Here is a 22,868-nt window from a genome sequence, read left to right as displayed (position 1 = left end):
TCTACAAGCTGGGTTTACTTGGCCAAGTCTTCATTGTGATGTCAAATACTGGTGTCAAACATGTGATGAATGTCAGAAACCAGGACCACGACGGCTCATAGCTGAACCTCAGAACCCAATAAAGGTATATGGGCCCTTTGAGAAGTGGGGAATTGATGCCATAGGGCCTCTACCACGCACTCAGTCAGGTAAAGAGTACATCATCATGGGAGTAGACTACATGACTAGATGGGCTGAGGCTATGCCGACCAATAGAATTACTGCTAAGGATGTGAGTCAGTTCATCTTTGACCACATCTATTGCCGGTTTGGCACCCCTCTTGAAATACTATCTGATAGAGGACCAGGGTTTAGAGCAGACTTGGTAGGAGAACTCATGAAGAAGCTAAATATTCAGCATCAACACTCTACTCCTTACTACCCTCAGTGCAATGGTTTGGTGGAAAAGGTAAATGGAATCATTTGCAAAATTCTCACCAAACAGGTACATGCCAGGCGCCAAGATTGGGACAAACACCTGAATGGAGCTCTATGGGCCTATAGAACCTCCTTCAAAACCACATTAGGGTACACACCCTTTCATTTGGTTTATGGAAAGGAGGCGCTTTTGCCCATTGAAGTGAAGTTAACAAGTCTTCGAATATTGGGTAGCCAGGTAGGCTCTCAAAAGGAGAAAGTACATCAAAGGATCATGGATCTAGAGAGGCTGCAATTGGATCGTGAAGAAGCCATCAACCACTATTCTCAAGAAGCAGAGAAGCGCAGAGAAAAGTTCAACAAGAAGCTAGCATCCAAAGACATCAAAAAGGGATCTCTGGTGCTTCGATATGACAATCGCTTCGACACTCGTAAGGATGGAAAGTTTCTTTTCCGATGGGAAGGGCCGTTCTTGGTCACCAAAAAGTTCAAAAATGGCTCTTACAGACTTCAAGACATTGATGGTAAAGTGCACAAGACCAGGACAAATGGATGGCGTCTAAAGTCTTATCACATCAGGATAAGGTCAGCTCAAGATCAAAGAAAGTAGGCTAGAGACATAAATACCCCTAGCCAGGTTTGGGGGGGCTATGATCCGAGCCTATCACAATTTTTTTTTAATTATATTTTGTTGGTTTTCCTTGATTCTAGAGGTTTACAATAAAAGAAAGAGTGAGAACAACCTCTTGGAAAAATGATTTGATAGGAATTTTTTCTTGACTAGTTCACCGGAGGTGAAAGGTAGAGGGAGAACCTATGGTAAAGGGAAGGGAAAATATGTAAATGTGAAAAGAAAAGATATGATGTGGTTGTGGAGCCATGCACCCATGATTCAAGGGTCATGAGTGGCTCATATCATCATGGCTTTGGAGCCATATGATGATTCAAACAAATGGGACCCAAGTGGAAGACTTGGTAAAGGAAGGAACCAGACACATGATTTTGCTGAATTTTTAAAAAATACATCCACTCCGATCCAAGAAAAGTTGTCTTCACCAAAGTTGTAGCTGATGAGCTGGAGATTCTGGCCATATTTTTTTAATAATTTTTGCATTTACGGTCTAGGAGATATGGCCAAAATGGCGGACGCCAGGTTTTTCAACTGTGGTGGAGACCACCCCCTCTACCTTTACACACACACACCCTTCCTTTTCCACATTGAGACCTTCTCTAAAAATCAGCCATTAGTCTTCTCACCCTCCTCTCCTTCCTCCTCTCTCTCAAGCTCAAAAACCCATCAAAATTCCTCTTCTAATCACCTCTCAAGTCATGCTTAATCTTGTTGTAATTCATAAGTTCTCATTCAACCCCTTTCTATTATTACTAGATATGTATTGATTTTATGTAGATTCTTTACATTTTAAAATAAGGAAGCTCTTGGACTCAAGCTATGGAGGAAGGAGTGAAGACAACACAAGTGATGATGGAGCTAATTGGTCAACAAATCACTTGGAAGGAGCTTCTTCATTGGTTGAATGTCCCTAATCAAGCTTCATTTGTACAAATTACACTTGGATCTTAACCTCACTCCTAATCACTCTCTTTCCTATATAAAGAGGCCTTCCCCTTTGTAATTTCAAGCCTCCCTCAGCCCCATTGAGTCTTTGTATCACTCACCATGAGCCCATAAGCTCATTCATTCACTCTATTCTTGCACATTCTAGAGTGCAAATTGTTTCATGCTAGTAACCTCTCCTTCTCTTACCTATGTTAATTAAGAGAAATCTTTTATATATGTGTGAGAGTGCTTGATGTGATCTTGGCTAATCCTTGAGTGGTTGTTTGGTAATCTACATGCTATTTGTGTTGGGAGTGTTTGAAGTCATCCATTCCTTGTACACACACTAAGGTTAATGCTTCATTCATAGTGATCTCTCTCTCTCTCTCTCTCTCTCTCTCTCTCTCTCTCTCTCTCTCTCTCTCTCTTTGTGTAGCGGTCCTAGCCCACGCTTCCAAGACTAGGTGGTGCCCTTATCTCATTTCCCTTGTGGCGCAATGGAGTTTGTTTTGGTGTAGAGGCCGCCATTCCAAATTTCCTTCGTCATAAATTGGTGCCCCCACTGAGGAGTTCTCAAGCAGCGCTCTGTCAATCCTATGAAGGAAGATCCATCAAATTCTCCTAGACTTCCACTATGGTCTCCCCAAGAAGCTCGAGAAAAGAAGCGTCTTTATCGACAAACGGCACGTATGCGGGTAAAGAGAGTTAACTACACACACCCTTCTTTGCTTCAAGGAAAATCTTGTAGTCATCAAGTCCCTAGGTCAAAAAATTGTGTTGAGTGCTTTGTGGCTAGTGTGAAGACACTTCCTTTGAAGCCTCGACTTCAGGTGGTGAAAGCACTCTCAAACTCGGGTATTAACAATTTTTTGGAGGGGGAGCTACACATCAATGGGGTGCGGTATTGGCAAGAGGTTACATATGGTGAAGCACTCCAACTACTACTAGCAAGAAGGCTCAAGGTGGTTGAGAGGGTAGCCATCGAACCCTATGAACTCTACAAAGCTGAAGATGGTCACACCAAAGCTAGGCTAATCACTGGTGAGCAAATTCTTCGCATCTCTCAAATGGTGGGATCCAAGAGAGATCAACTTCAATGAAGTGCTTCATGGAAGTTTGTATTTAATGCACCAATGAATAATCCCATTTTCTACAACTTTCAATCAGTTCACCAATACTCCAATGCCACCGCGCAAACGGCTCATAGTTTTGCTTCCCAAAGAATCAAAGACACTCATGCATAGGCAAGCCAAGGGCAAGATCTTGCAAGCCAAGGAAAGACAACTGATATTTTGCACGGCAAAATCCTTGAGCTTGAGATAGAGCTATCACAGGCCCAAGCCAAGCTGCAACAGTATGCAACACTCTAGGGACCATTGCCAGATCAGGCTGGTCCATCGTAGCAAGGACCTCCATGCCCATATCCTATGTCTGAAAGTGTTGACTTCGACATAGACGAACTACTCAATGAGTAGACACAATCTTTGGGTTGAGTACTTTGCTACTTTTACCCCTATCAACTCATCTTTCAACTCCAAAACGATTATTTTCTGTTCAGTTTCATTGAGAACATTCTTCCAGGTAACACAAAGAGCTTTACTTTGGGTCTAGTGTCATTGAGAACATTCACTTTGGGTTCAGTGTCATTGAGAACATTCTTCTAGGATACCCAAAGAGCTTTACTTTTTTGCATACCATTCCCTGATCTGATCTATTATATAGATATACCTTTCTTGATTAGTTGGTTCATTGTATTTTGGGTACAGAGCATGGTATAATCTTAGAAGTTGTTGATTAGTTGGCTCGTTGTTAATGAAGCTGGTTCATTGTATTTTAGGTACAGAATAGGGTAAAATATTGGAAGTTTGTCATCTTTAGCACTAGAGAATCAATTAACTCAATAAAGTTCAGCACTATTTTCTTCTCTTGCATCGTCAGTTTGTGCAAAATCCAAACCAGATGGAACAAACTCTTTAAGGCCATTTCTTGTTTCTGAAGGCTCATTTTGGACTTGGTTCCTCTATTGGTGGATGCATTGTTCTCAAATAGCATCTTCACTTCTACTCCAGTATCCTTCTAGTGATCAGCATCTTTGTTATCAATGCCTTCATTTCCAATCTAATATCTTTTATACACTTGCAAGAAGGGTGATTTCCCAGCAACATTTCCAACTGTGACCTCAAACTCTAAACATTCATTGTATTTAATTGTTGAGCCTGAGGGTTCAATAGCACATCATCCACAATCAGCACATATTCTGGCACTTTGTCAGGGTGTGGAGGTAGTGTGTATGTTGCTTGCTCATGATAGCTTATTATTTCCATTTGTCAACCATTCTCTTGGCTCCTACATACAACATTTGAAACCTCTCTAGATTCAATTATGCGTCATCGTCATGTATTTTTTTTGGATTAGGAGATCCTTATACCCTCATAACTTCTTGTCCATGCTAAGGCACTGGGTAAAGTGATCTTGGTCCTCTTCTGAATCCAATTCAATCAGCACAAATTTTCTTTTATTTGCTCTAGTGAGAGCCCTAGCATGTTATTGACCTCTGATTTGGTGCCTTCTCCATCTAGCCCCTTTGGTTCCAATCAACATGATTCTATCCTTGATTTCTAGATTGGTCAATAGGACCCTTTGCATATCCTTGTGTGGGTTTCCACTAGTAGCTGATCCTAGAACTGGAGGAGATGAAGGGGGTTGGTTGTTTTCATCATCCATTTTATTAGATGCCCCCTCTCTAGTTCCCCTATCTTGATCTTTCTCCCATCATCATCTTTATCTTCATCCTCATCCACATCATGGGTGAGATGCTCAATCAAGTTCTGATTAGCTCACGTGGTTGTGTAGATTTCAGTCTTTTCTTCCAAATTCATCTTTAGAGTGTTGACCACGTTTTGTAAGTCTTCATAATTTAGAGTAAGATTCCATCCTAATCAAAAATATCTACAAAGGACTGGTAGATATACTTATCCAAAATGGACTATTTTAGATCTCATGTGCATCTTTAAGACGATTTAGTGTTGTCATCTTCTAATCCAATTGCATCCCTTGAGCAATATTATCTCTAGTCAGTCACCAACTTCCACTTGTCTACACTGAGAGTTGAGCTTTAAGTTTTTGGAGCTCTATTTGTTGTTGAAGTGCTTCAATGGCCTTTGCGTCCTCTTCCGGTCTTTCCAGTTTGATTAGAATATCTTTGATCTCTCTTCATTGCCCTTCAAACTTGATGATCTCTCTTTCAGGCACTACCTCCAAACGAGTAATGTCAATTTTCTTGACAAAGATTTGGGCATCCATCATCTGATCTATGGAATTTACAATAGTGTTCCATCCCGTTTGAATTCTTGCAACACATCCATCAATCATTGTTTATGTCTTTTTATTTGATCATGTTGATAAGTGAGTAGATGCATTTTATATGGGATAGGTAACTTCCTAGATGTGTCCATGACTAAGATTCCCATCATTAAATTCTTTTGCAAAGCATGAAACTTATCTATTAATGTTTCCACTATTGAAAAAGTCACCACAATAGTTTGTTCAAAGGTTGTAGCGTAATCAAAGCTCTTTGGAACTTCATCATAATCTTTAGTGGGGTGTCTGGCAACACAATAGCTTTGTCTACTGAAGTCCTTGTAACTAACATCGTAATTGTCTGAATAATTGTTGTTGGAACAACTTGGTTCCTCCAAGATTTAAGTTGGTCTTAGAATTCTTTTGTGTTAACTTTTGCTTTATGTGTGTTGGCTCAAATGTTGTAGCCTTTTTGTGGGCCATGTCCCTCTTTGTTTTGACTGTCACCAAGGAAATCTTTTCTTCCTTGAATTATAGACCAGTAGTCTAGTCCTTGGGTGTTGTTCCTCCACTAATTTTCAACAAACCATTCTAAACATTCACATGCACTGGTATGCTAGTTTTTGAATAGAAAAATTGATAGACATACCATGCTTTGAACAAATGTTAATTTTGTTCTTGTGTTGTTTGTGTCATTACATTGTTAAACACGATTGAGCTCAAATTGATTATATTGCCTTAGTGTTCATTGTTCTAGCCAGTAGCATGTTAAAGAGCTTCTCAAAGCCATAAGTGGGACCAACAAATTTAGTAGCAAACTTGTATTTTGCTCTATGTTCCAGTGTTGATGCCTGGCCCCTAGCTTTTTGCTTCTTTTTTGCCTGACAGATTTTCTCCAAAAAATACTAATGACATTAGCTAAACAGGATTGGAATTTTGAATCAAAGGGCAAACTTAAAACATGGGATAATGTTGCAGCAGTTATGGGTTCTTCCTTTAATGTGAATTGTTGATACATCACACTTAAAAGTGGCTATGACCTATTGGATTACATTAATATCAAATAGAATCTTGGTGGCTTCCTCAATGTCCTTCACGCCCCATATCTTCAAAAGGGCTCTCTCATTCTGCTGAAACACATATGCATGTTCAAAGGAGGCACATAACATTGGGCCTCTATTGCTTGTAAAATAACTCTTCAAGTTCTGCTACATTCTTATCGATGTTGGCCTTCATGGTGTAAGACAACAATATTCCTCTTTTGCCCATGTCCAAGCCCTTTGACAGGCTTTTTTTTGAAAACAAAAACTACATGATGAAGACGGTGATGCAAACCATGAATAGGTAGGTGCGTCAGGGTGCGATAGCAGCTAGGAAAGGTAAAATTGATACAAGAGTAGTTGGAGAAGGCAAATGCAATGCAAGAGAAAGCTCTATGGGTGAAGGCTCGATGCACATAGGAGATGAAGAAATGAATGCAAGATCACCCACTCTCCTCATAGTAATCATAATTTGGTCCATGAATGCTTCACTCATTTTACACCTTGAAGTTATGCCCATCCTAAATGATGTGTCATCCATGCATTGGTTAGTCCTTCTACTTATTATTGGTAGGATATTTGAGAAGATTTGGTCTTTAATGCCTTGCTAGGAACCATTATAAGGTTCAGATGCCTTGATATTTTCCCCAATCTAGTTTTGATGTCTGATAATCCTTAATTCCTCACAAGCATCATGCTCTTCAGATGTTCAGCTACTTCTAGTTTAGTAATAAATAATAAATAGATGCAATGGTTGATCTTTAGAATCATACTCTTTCTTTTCTCGTTGTTTTGATGTTAGAGATTTCTCTAATCTGATCATACTCTTTCTTGTCTTCTTCTTTTGGTGCTAGCGGTTCATTTGATCTGGAGTAGTATAACTTGACTTTTGTGCCATTACAGATCCCAGGTGGTATCAATCCAGTTAAATCTTTCAGTCTAATTGTGTGGTTACATTAATATCAAATAGAATCTTGGTGGCTTCCACAATGTCCTTCATGCCCCATATCTTCAATAGGGCTCTCTCATTTTGTTGAAACACATATGGATGTTCAAATGAGGCACAGAACATTGGGCCTCTATTGCTTGTAATAACTCATCAAGTTCTGCTACATTTTTATCGATGTTGGCCTTCATGGTTTAAGACAACAATATTCATCTTTTTCCCTTGGCCAAGCCCTTTGACAGGATTTGTGCTAAAAACAAAAACTCACATGATGAAGACGGTGATGTGAACCATGAATAGGTAGGTGTGTCAGAGTGCGGTGGCAGCTAGGAAAGGTGAAAATGATACAAGAGTAGTTAGAGAAGGAAAATGCAACATAGGAGAAATCTCTATGGGTGAAGGCTTGATGCGCATAGGAGGTGAAGCAATGAGCACAAGATCACGCACTCTCCTCATAGTAATCATAACTTGGTCCATGAATGCTTCACTACTTTTACACCTCAAAGTTATACCCGTCCTAAATGACGTGTCATCCATGCATTGGTTAGTCCTTCTACTGATTATTGGTAGGATATTTGAGAAGATTTGGTCTTTAATGCCTTTCTAGGAACCATTATAAGATTCAGATGCCTTCAAATTTTCCCCAATCTAGTTTTGATGTCCGATAATCCTTAATTCCTCACAAGCATCATGCTCTTCAGATGTTCAGCTACTTCTGGTTTAATAATAAATAATAAATAGATCCAATGGTTGATCTTTAGAATCAAACTCTTTCTTTTCCCGTTGTTTTGATGTTAGAGGTTCCTCTGATCTAATCATACTCTTTCTTGTCTTGTTCTTTTGGTGCTAGAGGTTCATTTGATCTGGAGTAGTATAACTTGACTTTTGTGCCATTACAGATCCTAGATGGTATCAATCCAATTAAATCTTTTAGTCTGATTGTGTGATTACATTAATATCAAATAAAATCCACAATGTCCTTCAGGCCCCATATCTTCAATAGGGCTCTCTCATTCTCCTGAAATACATATGGATGTTCAAATTAGGCACAGAACATTAGGCCTCTATTGCTTGTAATAACTGTTTAAGTTATGCTACATTTTTATCGATGTTGGCCTTCATGGTTTAAGACAACAATATTCCTCTTTTGTCCATGGCCAAGCCCTTTGATAAGGTTCAGATGCCTTCAAATTTTCCCCAATCTAGTTTTGCTATCTGATAATCCTTAATTCCTCATAAGCATCATGCTCTTCAGATGTTCAGCTACTTTTGGATTAATAATAAATAATAAATAGATCCAATGGTTGATCTTTAAAATCATACTCTTTCTTTTCCCGTTGTTTTGATGTTAGAGGTTCCTCTTAGCTGATCATACTCTTTCTTGTTTTATTCTTTTGGTGCTAGAGGTTCATTTGATATGGAGTAGTATAAGTTGACTTTTGTGCCATTACAGATACCAGGTGGTATCAATCCAGTTAAATCTTTCAGTCTGATTGTGAAATTACATTAATATCAAATAGAATCTTGGTGGTTTCCACAATGTCCTTTAGGTCCCATATCTTCAATATGGCTCTCTCATTCTGCTGAAACACATATGGATGTTCAAATGACGCACATAACATTGGGCCTCTATTGCTTGTATTAACTCTTCAAGTTCTGCTACATTTTTATCGATGTTGGCCTTCATGGTTTAAGACAACAATATTCCTCTTTTGTCCATGGACAAGCCCTTTGAAAGGCTTTGTGTTGAAAACAAAAACTCACATGATGAAGACGGTGATGCCAACCATGAATGGGTAGGTGTGTCAGGGTGCGATGGCAACTAGGAAAGGTGAAAAAATGATACAAGTGGAGTTGGAGAAGGAAAATGCAATGCAAGAGAAATCTCTATGGGTGAAGGCTTGATGCGCATAGGAGGTGAATAAATGAACGCAAGATCACGCACTCTCCTCATAGTAATCATAATTTGGTCCATGAATGTTTCACTCATTTTACACCTCAAAGTTATGCCCATCCTAAATCACGTGTCATCCATGGTTAGTCCTTCTACTGATTATTGGTAGGATATTTGAGAAGATTTGGTCTTTAATGCCTTTCTAGGAACCATTATAAGGTTTAGATGCCTTCATATTTTTCCCAATCTAGTTTTGATGTCTTGCTGATAATCCTGAATTCCTCACAAGCATCATGCTCTTCAGATGTTCAGCTACTTTTGATTTAATAATAAATAATAAATAGATCCAATGGTTGATCTTTAGAATCATACTCTTTCTTTTCCCATTGTTTTGATGTTAGAGGTTCCTCTGATCTGATCATGCTCTTTCTTGTCTTGTTTTTCAGGTTGCTAGAGGTTCATTTGATTTGGAGTAGTATAACTTGACTTTTGTGTCATTACAGATCCCAGGTAGTAACAATCCAGTTAGATCTGTCTGATTGTGCGATTTGAGAATACCCAATCCACCTCAAATGGTCCTGACCAAGCTATTTTCAAAATAGGTTTCTTTGCTCCTAGTTTTGGCTGATATAGCAAGACCAAGTCCCTTTTCTTGAACTCCTTCACCTTTAGCTTACTATCATGCCAGTGATTTCTTCTGTGTTGGACCACTCCCTACTCTAGCATTTCCCTTTGAGTGATCTCATCTAGCTTCACTAGCTCAACCATCTTATTCTTTGGAGTTGAATTAAAATCCATCTCATTCTCAATGGCCACTTTGAGGCTGGGAACAACAAACTCCATATGCATTACTGCTTATTACCATATACCATTTGAAATGCAATCATCCTTGTCATGATCTTGTAAGCTATCTTGTAAGACCACAGTGCCATTTGAAGTCTTATCCTCCTAATTATGGGGTTCCTTCTGTACAATATGGTCAAAATGGTCTTGTTCTGCTCTCAGCTTGCCCGTTGCATTTGGGATAGTATGTTGTTGATTTCCAATGATTGATCAAAAAGATTCCAGTTAACGATCTAGTTTGTTTTATTAATGAAATGAGCTCCATAGTGTGAAACTATCTCGATTGGATAGCCATATATGCACACTACATGCTCATACAAGAATCACACTATTGACTTTGTTGTGTTTTTGGGAAATGCTTTGGCCTCTACCCATTTTCTAACATAACATGTGGCCATCACGATGTATCTATTATTCCTTGGAGTCACTTTCTTAAATGGGCCCATGAAGTCTAGACCCACTTCATGAAAACCCCCAATGGTTGTATGTTGGTCAAAGGCATCATATATGTTGTTGTTGGTCTTCCCATCCTATGGAAAATATCACAAGTTTTGCAAAGATCACTGACATCATCCATCATAATTCCTACCTGATGTCAGTGGAAAATTGACCCCCCTAAGCTCCCATTGTGAGACTTTGTAATCACTTGCATTCCACCTTGCATAGAAACACATCTTTTGAGCAGTCCATCAATTCTTAGCCTATATAATGATCCATCTAAAATAGTGAACTTTAGACTCTTAATGATCAGTGATTTTCTATTGGACTGAACTAATCCTCAAAAATCCTTTGAACTTGAGAAAACCATATACATCTTGCCATTCTAGATCTGGCATGTTTGTTGCCATACTCTAGAACAATGGTTAGTGAAATGTTTTGGATACTATTGGCTCTATTGTTCTACTCTCTCTCAATCCAGCAGCACTGCATTCAAATTATTTTTTTCTATAGAAACATATTCATCATGTGAGCATCTGATTGATATTTTTTGTATCATATTTCCTACACAGTTCTTCAGGATGCATTTCCTTCTTCCAAATTCTGGTGTTATTTGTTGCTACTTGAATATACCTATTAGGTTTGTAAATTGTTAATGTCTGGCCAGTAGAGTCATGGATGGCTTTGGCACCCTTGAGCCAAGTCCAACCCAATAACATACTATACACTCCTTGAACATCTAGTACCATAAACTTGATCTTGAACTTCTCTTTTCCTACTCTGGTCTGTAGGTTCTCTATCAATTCAATGGCTTGGACCACTCTCTCATCAGTCATCCTTATTCAAAATGGAGCTGAATGTTTTTCTTACATCCCCAACTTCTGTTTAACATGTTCTCCTAGAATGGTTACACCAATGCCGTCATCTAGTATCACACTTGACAATAGTTCCCATTGTTTCCTTATCTTGTAGTCAATCTAAATAATTGGCACTTCATCATCCTTTATGTTAGATAGGACCATAGCCATAGCCTTTTATGCTTTATTCCTCTACATTTTGATAAACTTTGTAGCCTTTGATAAGGTCCGTTTGATGTTGATCAGCTAACTCTATAGTTAGTTTTGGATCCTTTCACAGACGTTAACATATAATTCATTTTATTCATTGTTGGAGATGCTATTTGAGTTGGAGCATCTCCCCTCCAAATAGCGGTCTTTGCAGTGCCATGCCTCTATTGACCTTCTATATCTTCTAGATGATTGATCCTGAGGAATTGGATTGCTGGCGAGCATTTTCCATTCTTAGATCCGTTTTCTTAGCCTCAATCAAGTGTTCCCTAACTGTAGTAACTCTTCTTCTAGGCAATCCATTGAGGCCTTGACTGACTCTTCAACATTTTTTCCAGCTTTATCCTTACCAAATACACTTTGTGGTAGCTTCCTCTTTAGAAACTCTAGAAGCTTTGGCAAAAGCCTTTTGATGGTCCTAGCTTCTGAACACTCATGCTACTCTAGCATCTTCTCAGACAAATCCTTCATGATCTTGGCTACTAGCATCCTCTGCTCCTACCACTCATCAACTTCCTTCGACTTTCATGTGGCCCTTTGCTTCTCCCATCTCTGTGTTAACCCTCATGCACATTCCTATCACCTATGACGGATGCCGAATTATTTATTTGGTAGAGTCAAGTTCCGGGCTTGTCGGTCCAATAGGAAAAGGGTAAGAGTGATCGCCGATGAGAGGCGCACTCTAACTGGAACATTCAAGGGATTAGTTGGCTAAGCATGGGCACCCAAGTGTGAATGGGGCGAGCTCATATAAAAGTCAACTAAACCTAAAATTCACTCATTCTCTCATTTGTGCAATTGAAGAGTGCTCTTGCTCCATCTCCATCGTCCACTTCTTCACCTCTTTGTGTGTGTGTGTATGCGTGAGAGAGAGAGAGAGAGAGAGTGTGCGATCGAGCATTGCGACGGCAACACGGCTGCGGCGAAGCAGTTGAGCGCAGCACGGCGGTGGCTCCTTCTTCTTCGCGGTGAGGAATCCTCTAGGAGAGCAAGCGTAGAGCGGTGAGTGACACACCATCGCCATCTTTGAGCTTACTAGTTTAGGCTTGTCGTGTGCTTGGAGCCATTTGTGGCTCGCACACAGTGTATCGGCAAGTTCCTTGCATTGACACATGCAACAGACACACACATTTTTGGCACCGCTGCCGGGGAATGCCATACACTAAGCTTGAATGGAACTCTGTGCTTCTTTTGTGGTGCAATTTCAATTGTAGGAAAGGTAGGAAAGGAAGGTGTGTGTGTTGAGAAGAAGGATTTTGTGTTGCTACTGTGTATTTCCTTGTTAATGAAGTTTTGAAAGGTTATTGTGTTTTCTCTATGCTAAGGTATTAGTATTAAGGTTGTTAGTTCTGTGTAATGTAAAGTACAGTAAGTAGGAAGTAGATCTATGAGAGCTAATGAAGTGTGTTAGTGTGTAACAGTAGGTGTATTAGTTGTAAGTAGGTAGATAGAGTGTGTGTGTGCTCGTGCGCAGGCCGCGGCGACCTTATCCCCAAAAATATATATATATGTTAAAAAAAAGTTTAAATTTTTTTGTAAAGGTAGGACCAAGATCGGGAATATCTCTCAGACCCAAGCCCAAGCTCACGCTCAGGCTCAAGCCTTAGTCGCCCTTTAAAATTACGAGTTTTAGCTTCACACGTAGCTAAAAATCGACTTTTTTGAGGACCAACGGAGCTTTAAGTGAAAGAACGTTGTGCTGTATAGCACACTGTGACCCTCTGAGTGATAGGCTTGTTTTGAGCTATCACACACTTTAATCAAAAAATCGATCATTAAAAAACATTAAAAAACGTAAAAACGTAAAAAAACGAGTGAAAACGGACGCCTAAAAAAGTAAGCGGTTAACCTTCGAGGTTTTCGCCGATGCTTGTAAGGTGCCAAAGACACATGCATCTGCGCTCTGGTCGTGTGCTAGAGACGGAGCAACTAGAGAGAATTTTGACTTACGTGAGTTCTCATTATCCACCTACCTTAGGTTCCGGGTCCTCGGCGGGGACCCAAGGTAGTACAAACCAAGACCAGAACATAGCGGCTAGTGACTCTTCCTCTGACTACGATGTCATGGAGGGTTTCCCAATGCCTAATCTCGATAGCTCAAGCCAAGACATGCATGCCATGGGCCCACGGTCCGGACCGAGCGTGCTTAGCCGCTTGAAGGAAACCTTTAGTAGAGCCAATCGCTCAGAACATGGAGTTAATGATGTAAATGAGGGAGGTGGGGAAGTAAATTCTCCATTCATGACCAACGTAGGCCCTATTCCCTTAGAGAATGTGCACGTGAATACTCCATTCACTGCACCCCCTGACTCTTCAAGACTATTCCCCTCTGAGGTTATATTACATGATGGTAGAAGCCTTGCCGAAGTGCAAGAGGTTGAGCGGTATATCATTGCGGCTAGGGAAAAGGAAGTCGAGAGCTTACGCAAAGCGGAGCAACAAAGAGAGTGAAAAGCGAAAGCCCCTATGTCAATATCCCTACTAAGAGAGAAATCGAGTGCTCCTAACTTAGCAAACGCTAAGGGCCAACCCCTAGTATGCAACATTGCATCTAGCTCAAAGGACACCCCTAGCACCTCGATTCTAGATGGAGAATTCTTAAATGAGAACTGGGAGTATGAACTACAAACGAAAACTCTGACCGACCTATACACAGGTCACACCTATCACGTGGGTTGGTTAGATGTCCTACAATCCACAATGGGTGCTACTAGTGTGAAGGATCAACAACAAAGAGTTTGTGAGGTCATCCATAGGGTGATTGAGTTAGAGAGACAAAACAAGGGGATCAACATGCCTTCAACGGGTCTCATGAGATTCTTGGATACAAGGAAGGATAAAAAAACGACTTTATCGCAAATGGAGACTCCCTCGGTAAGTCCGATGGATCCCCCATATGTTGTTTCGCCAGGGGTCTCAATGCAATCTGAGCCCACAAGTGATAGCTTTACCTTTCCAAGTCTAGCTCATCTTTCCCTTGATGACACCACGGCTACCATGCCTACCCCAATGATGGGCATGCCGAGAAACAAGCCATGGACCCCATTTGTTAGTAAAGCACCACTACATGGTAGCTCAATGCCTGCAATAGTACCTACAAGTGTGTACCAATCGTATACACCCTTGGGTCCTCGTACTCATGTAGTCCCTACCCCTCCCATTGTTTCAACTACCTATGCTCCACAACCACAACACTATGAATGTAATTTCCAATGAGGTAAATGTACAGCCTATGGGGGTTTCTGAAAATGTTACTGCTGCAGATGTACATGATGTACTTAATGAGGAAAGGGCTGAAAATGAGCAGACTAGAGGTATGCCAAAGTGGCTGGTGCACACTTTGCGTGACAGTAAATTGGATGCACCTTTGTCTAGTCATACTCATTCAGGCTCTCGCCATGCATCTTATGCATCAGATTGTTATGATTTGGCTGTGTCTAGCTTACATGATGTTGAGAAGGGCTATCTATCTTTCCGTTGCACACTAAGTAATACACTCTCTGTTGTGTGCCTTGAGCTTCCTTCGTCTTCTCCAAGCTGTGTGTGTTTCTCTGCAACCCTAATTCCAACAATTGGTATCAGAGCAGGTTGCGTCCTCCCGTGCTTAGTCGCCAGCTGCTCCAATACACGCCTGCTCACTTTCTCCGATTTCAGTGAGCTTTGGTGAGTGTTCACAGGTCGACATATACTTCGGATGAGCTCGTAGAGTACGGTTTGCTCAGATTTTCGATTTGGGCTCATTTCGACCTCCGTTTCCACTACAGGCAGGTCTGCACAGGCAATTTCGTCGTTTTGTGCAGAGTTTCTGCTAGTGCCATTTTCTGCATAACAGGTGCCTTATAGTCTTCTACGGTTTGTGCTATATAGCACGTGTTGTTCCTGTTGAAGATGATGAAACAGGAAACATAAGGAAGACAACAACTCAGAGTAGGAAGAAGATGGAGAAGGAGAAGACACAGAGCTTGCTTACGAGATCTCTATAGTCTATCTCTCTGTATTAGAATAATAGAGTATATACAACCTCAGAGCTACAAAGCTTATATGAGACCCTAAGAGATAAGGTGTCCTTTCACACCAGATGTCCAGGGGGAAAAACCCAGTGGGAGAAAAGTGCCCCTGGTGAAGCGCGTATACACACTAACACTACTACATGTCTACAAATCCCCCCTGTAGTGATAGTGTGAATCCGTACAAGGTAGCAGATCATCATGTGTATGAGAGTAAGCCCAAAGCTTTTCAGAAAGCTTCAAACTTTTCTCGTGATAACGCCTTCGTAAATAGATCTGCAATGTTATCATGTGTAGGACAGTAAGTTAGTGTGATCTCCCTTGCATGTAGCCTTTCCCTGACATAGTGGTAGTGAACATCTATGTGCTTTGTTCTTGCATGAAATACTGGATTCCTTGCAACTGCCATAGCACTCTGACTGTCAGTGAAAATGGTAGTGGGTGCCTGTTGACACTCACAAAGATCTGCCAATAACGTGTGTATCCATACACAATCAACTGTTGTCGTGAAAGCTGCCCTGTACTCAGCTTCACAAGTTGATGTAGCCACTGTGGGTTGCTTCTTGCTTAGCCAAGATATACATGCATTCCCAAGAAAAAAACAATTCCCACTTGTAGAATGTCGTGTGTCAAAATCACCAGCCCAATCTGAATCGTTGTAACCAAGAAGCTGCATAGAACTGTGCTTTCCATACATATCCCCCCTTGGAAAGAACATGGAAAGATTAGGGGTACCTGAAAGGTAACGAAGTATGTGCTTCATAGCTTGCCAATGATGCATACCTGGGCTGTGCATAAATCTGCTTGCTTGTGAAACCCCAAATTGAATGTCTGGACAAGTGTTGCCTACCAAATATATCAAGCAACCAACGTCCGTTGCTGCATAAGTATGTACATCAAAAGGTTCTCCAGCATCGTGCATGCTCAACTTTGATCCAGTTTCTACGGGTGTAGAGATTGGTTTACAATTTTGCATACCAAACTTGTCCAAAATCTTATGCAAATATTTTGCCTGCAACATGTATATGCCATCCTCTGATTGCACAAACTAAATACCCAAGTAATAATGTAGCAAACCAAGATCAGACATCTCAAAGTTTTTTCTCAAAGCATCTTTAAACGCTTCAATTTCATCTGCAGTATTGCCTGTAAGAAGCATATCATCCGCATAAAGTGTTAGCATAATGAGAATTCCATCTCTCTTTTTGACGTACAAAGTACTTTCTGTTGGACTATTCTGAAATCCTTGGCCAATCAAATAAGTATGTATCTTCTCATACCATGCTCTTGGAGCCTGTTTGAGACCATACAAAGCTTTACGCAATCTACATACCTTTTGCTCTTGACCTTTTACAACAAAACCACTTGGTTGACTTACATAAACTTCTTCCTGCAAATCACCATTCAAAAAAGCAGTTTTGATATCCAACTGATGCACTTTCCAACCATGATGAGCAGCAATTGCAACTAGTGATCTAACTGTGGATGCACGAGAAGTAGGAGCAAAGGTTTCATCATAATCTATGCCTTTCTGTTGAGCATAGCCTTTTGCCACAAGCCTTGCTTTGTACCTGTCAACAGTACCATCTTATTTCCTTTTTACCTTAAAAACCCACTTTGTACCAATAGGCTTTTTACCTGTAGGCAAGTCCACTAGATCCCATGTATGATTCTTACGAATAGAATCAATTTCTTGCTGCATAGCATCTTTCCACTGAACACACTCTAAAGCTTGTTCAAATGAATCAGGCTCATCTGCATCACAAAGAGTGCTAAAGCAAGCCAAATCTACTTGCTCTCTGCCAAAAGTAGTACCAGCACGTGTTTTTCGTGGCAACGGTGCATCCAACTTGCTATCCTGCAAAGTTTTTTGAACCCATTTAGGCAAGGTTCTTTCTTCCCTGAGAACTTCTTGCTCTTCACGCACAATTTCCTCTACATCATGAGGTGTCACATGCTGATCAAAAGATTGATCAAGATTATCAACCTGTTGTGATTCTTGATTCTCCACAAAAGAAGGAAGCAAACCTTCAAATACATCATGTGTCTGCATATGAGGTACATCAAAAGCAACCATAGGTTGAGCAGTAGTTTCTGCAAAAATTACATCACGACTTTCAAAAATCTTGTTTGTAGCAGGATTGTAAAGTCTATAACCTTTACTTCCACTACTGTACCCCACAAATATACATTTGATTGCCTTATCATCAAGCTTCCCACGTAACTGCTGAGGGATGTGAGGATAAGTAAGACAACCAAAAACATGAAGATAATTGACTGAAGGTTTTCTGTCATACCAAGCTTCATATGGAGTAATGGTCTTCAAGGCACGAGTAGGACACCTGTTCAAAACATGTGCTGCAGAAGCAACTGCCTCCATCCATAGCTTATGAGGCAAACTCTTAGCCTTGAGCATACATCTAGCCGTCTCCATTAAAGACATGTTCTTCCTTTCTACAACACCATTATGTTGTGGTATGTATGGCATAGTGCATTGGTGTTTAATGCCTTTCTTTCCCAAAAATTCCTTAAATGCACCTTACATGTATTCACCTCCTCAATCGGTACGAAGAGTCTGTACTTTGCAACCTGTTTCATTTTCAACCATGGCGACATAATGTTGAAAAACTGCAAACACATCTGACTTTGCTTTGAGTGGATACACCCAACAAAACCTGGAAAAGTCATCAATGAAGGTCACAAAACAAAGGCTGTTTCCTATAGATGGCGTCCTCATAGGACCACATACATCACTGTGTACAAGTTGCAACTTTCGTGTCCCTCTAACTGAACCATCCTGCAAAAATGCAAATCTGTGCATCTTTCCAAGAACGCAACCTTCACATACATGTCTTGGTGGCATCTCCAATAAAGACAAATCATGCACCATATTATGACGTTGTAAAGTCATCAAACTGCCATAACTAACATGCCCAAATCTAGCATGCCACAACTCAGCATCCTGCATGGCCTGAGTCTTTGTTTCTGCAATACATACCTGAATCTGCTTTTCATAACGATCTAGCACAAATAGTCCGTTTTCCAGCGTACCTGTAGTGATAAGAGAATAACCATTCTCTCGATCTCGTACAACACATCTGTCATCCTCAAAAATGACCCGAAGACCTTTTTTTGCAAGAGAGGATATAGACAACAAATTCTTCTTGATCCCTGGAACATATAAGACATCTAGCAAGCATAAATCTGAACCATCTGAAATGGTAATCAAAATCTTACCAACGCCTTTGATTGGATAAAAATCATTATTTGCACATGTCACCTTCTTTCCTGCTGGAGCTGCATCCAATGAACAAAACAAATCCTTCCTTGAAGTGATATGCCTGGATGCACCACTATCAAAGTACCAAATCATTTGTGTCTCGTCAACACTATAAGCAGAAAAATCTGAATATACTAAGAAAGCATAAGAATCCTACACAAAGTTTGCAGACTCTTCTTTAGCTGTAGAAGAATCACCAGAAGCTGAAACAACCAAACTTGACTCTTTCTTCCTTTCTTTAGCAATTCGCTTTTTACACTCACTAATGTAGTGACCACGTTTCTTGCAGTAGTGACATTTACCTTTCTTCTTGGAATTGTCGAAATCACCTTTAGACTTCTCTGAAGATTGTCCTGCACCAGACTTGGAGTAATGAGCACTATCTTTACCCTTGTTTTTGTTCTATACAACAAGAGCATGATCCATACCATCCACCTGTAAAGACTTGTTCTTACGTGATTGATCCTCCTGCAATAGCAAAGCCACTAACTCTTCAAAATGAAGAGGCTCAGGATTAGCTCACAAAGACAGAGTCAAAGAAGTCTGAAAAGTCAAATAAGATGGTGGTAGTGAATTGAGTGTTTTGGAAACCAAGTCCTTCTCTAGAATCACTTCATCAATGCTAAGCAATTGCTCTTTAAGATCCCTGATTTTTGTAAGATGCTAGACGATATCGTCACCTTCGTCCATCTGTATTTTATCAAGTTGTTTCTTCAAAAACTCTATTCTGGCAGCGTTTCTTCCTCCAAACATAGCTTGCAGAGTGTTCCAAGCATCCTCAAAAGTTCTGCAAGATCTGATATGTGGTGTGATTGTCCTCTTTATGGTTAAGGCAATCACAGCCATAGCTTGTGCATCTTTAGTATCCCATCTCTTTTGCTCTGGAGTGACTTGTGAGGGTCCTGCACCAATAGCTGCACCACGACCAGGCGTGGCAGGTGCAATGCTACCTGGACGAACTTCATCTCCAGATACATAATCCCACAATCCTTTACCAACCAAAACATTTTTGGCCATAAAAGACCAAAGAGAATAGTTGGTACCATCCAATTTGTCTTCGGGTGTAAACGCACCAAAAATCTCTTTCTCCGTAGATTGAGCCATACTGTGGATGCACACAAGAGAGCAAAAGAACCTCCAAGAGATTCACAAATCTCCTCTCCAATGCAAGAAAAACTCTACACAAAATCTCAGCACAAAGCTAAGACAAGCTGCTTCCCAAAAGAACTGTTTACCTGAAGAAAATCTGTCAAAAAGCACACCCTCTTGATCTAAACACTCCGAAAAGTAACTTCTGCTACGCTGCTCAGAACAAAATTCTGAGGGCTCGAACGGCTTCAAAAGGGGAGTAAAAACCTAGGTCGCCTGAAACCCCAGGTCGCTTGGTTAGAATACTCCCGGAACGTCGAGGATGCTCCCACAAGCAAATTTTCCGAAAACTGCCTGAAAACTGCGATTGCGCGCGCGGACGTGAAAATGCAAGTAGAGGCTCTGGAAATCACCTTGCTCTGATACCAATTGTTGAAGATGATGAAACAGGAAACAGAAGGAAGACAACAACTCAGAGTAGGAAGAAGATGGAGAAGGAGAAGACACAGAGCTTGCTTACGAGATCTCTGTAGTCTATCTCTCTGTATTAGAATAATAGAGTATATACAACCTCAGAGCTACAAAGCTTATTTGAGACCCTAAGAGATAAGGTGTCCTTTCACACTAGATGTCCAGGGGGAAAAACCTAGTGGGAGAAAAGTGCCTCTGGTGAAGCGCGTATACACACTAACACTACTACATGTCTACAGTTCCCGCTCCGTTTCTCCTATTTTCGGGCAGTTTTCACATCACGTGCAACATTTACCATGGCTGACAACAACAACACAGATGTGTTCAAGATGTTTGCTGTTGAGGACAGGTTGGATGGGGACAATTACCCTATGTGGGCTTATATGATGCAACATGTTCTTGTGTCAAAGGGCGTCTGGAACATTGTGCAGGGCATTGATGTACGTCCTGGTTCTAAGGATGTAGGCAATGTTGAGGATGTTGCAGGTCTTGCTGCAAGGATTGCAGCTGTTAGAGTTGTTTTGCCTACAGCAGAACAAGCTCATTGGGATGTTAAGGATGCGCATGCTCATGCATTGATTGCGTTGTCTATGAAGCGCACCATTGTTCCTCACATCCGTTCAGCAAAATCTGCAAAACGGGCTTGGGATATTTTAGCAGGTCTTTATGCAAGCCGCAATAAGGCTAAAATTGCTTTGTTGTGTAAAGAGCTGGAGTCGAAGATTATGCATGAGGAAGATGATATGGACACTTTCCTTGCTAGTGTCAAGGATATCAATGAGCAGCTTATTTCTGCAGGTGAAGTCATTTCAGATAGTTCACTTGTGCAGACTGTTCTTGATGCCTTACCAGATTCTTACCAGACTTTTGCTAGTACTTGGAGACTTATGACCCAAGGAAATCCAGAAGTTGTCAAGTTTGATGCATTATGCACATTGCTCTTGCAAGAGTCAAAAAATTGGATGGCTGTCATGCAATCAGAATATGATGCACTTATAGAAAATGACACATGGACTTTATGTGATTTGCCTCCTGGCAAAAAGGCCATTGGTACAAAGTGGGTTTACAAGTTGAAACGCAAGCCGGATGGTGAGATTGATCGCCATAAGGCTCGACTTGTTGCAAAGGGTCATGCACAGCAAAAATGCATAGATTACGAAGAGACTTTTTCTCCCACTTGTCGTATGACTACTGTGCCTTTTCTATGTGCATTGGCAGCTCATTTTGGTTGGGATGTACATCAATCAGACATTGTTACTGCTATCTTGAATGGTGACATATTTGAGGAAGTTTATGTAACGCAGCCTCGCGGTGTTGTCATAAAAGGACAAGAGCACAAAGTGTGCAAATGTAAGAAGGCTTTGTATGGGTTGAAGCAATTTCCTCGTGCTTGGTATGAGAAAGCTGACACTCATTTGGTTAAGCAAGGCTTTCGTAACAGTCCAACAGAAAGCACATTGTATGTAAAGCGTGAGGGTGATGTACTTCTCATTGTGGTTCTTTATGTCGATGATTTGTTGATCACTGGACCAAATGAGAGACATATTGCTGAATTTAAGGCTGATTTGAATGCTACTTTCAAGATGAAAGATTTGGGGTTGTTGCATCATTACTTGGGGATACAGTTTAAGCAGTGTGATGGTGGTATTGCCTTGTGTCAGAAAAGTTACATAGAGACATTGCTATGTAATTTTGGACTTGAGGATTGCAAACCTATAGCCACTCGCATGGAAACAGGTTTGAAGTTGAGTCTACATGATGCTGGCGATCCTGCTGATGTCACTCTTTATCAAAGTGCTGATGGCTGCCTCATTTATGTATGCAACACGAGGCCGGATATTCAGTTTGCAGTCTCATAGGCCAGCAGATTTATGCTTATCCTACGATCTAAGCATTGGCAGGCTGTCAAGAGGATTTTCCACTACCTTAGTGGCACTTTACATCTTGGCTTGTTTTATCCCAAGGGGAGATCATTGCCGCCAGACTTACATGCTTTTTCGGACTCAGATTGGGCTGGTTGTTTAGAAACGTGAGTGTCCACAAGTGGTTTTTGTTTCATGCTTGGCAGTTCATGTATATCATGGTTGAGCAAGAAGCAACCTACTATGGCCACTTCGAGTTGTGAGGCTAAGTACAGGGCAGTCTTCACAGCTACGGTTGAGTGTGTATGGCTCAGACACCTTATGGCTAATTTGGGTGTTGGACAGGACACTGCCAACACTATCTACACTGACAGTCAAAGCGCATTGGTAGTTGCTAGGAACCCAGTTTTTCATGCTCGCACAAAGCACATTGAGGTGCATTACCACTATGTCAGGGAGAGGCTCTCAGCAGGAGAGATCAGCTTGCCTTATGTGCCAACACAGGACAACCTTGCAGATCTTTTCACAAAGGCATTGTCTCGTGAGAAGCTTGAAGCTTTCCGCAAAGCTTTGGGTTTACTCCCCTTTGTGGACTGATCATGTCCTTGAGGCATGGCACTTCCCTTTACTCATGTGCCAGCTCTCGTTCACCGCAT

This window comes from Adiantum capillus-veneris, chromosome 11, assembly GCF_014529385.1.
Source record: "Adiantum capillus-veneris isolate H3 chromosome 11, ASM1452938v2, whole genome shotgun sequence".
Classification (NCBI taxonomy): domain Eukaryota; kingdom Viridiplantae; phylum Streptophyta; class Polypodiopsida; order Polypodiales; family Pteridaceae; genus Adiantum; species Adiantum capillus-veneris.
Note: the sequence above shows the minus strand (reverse complement) of the source record.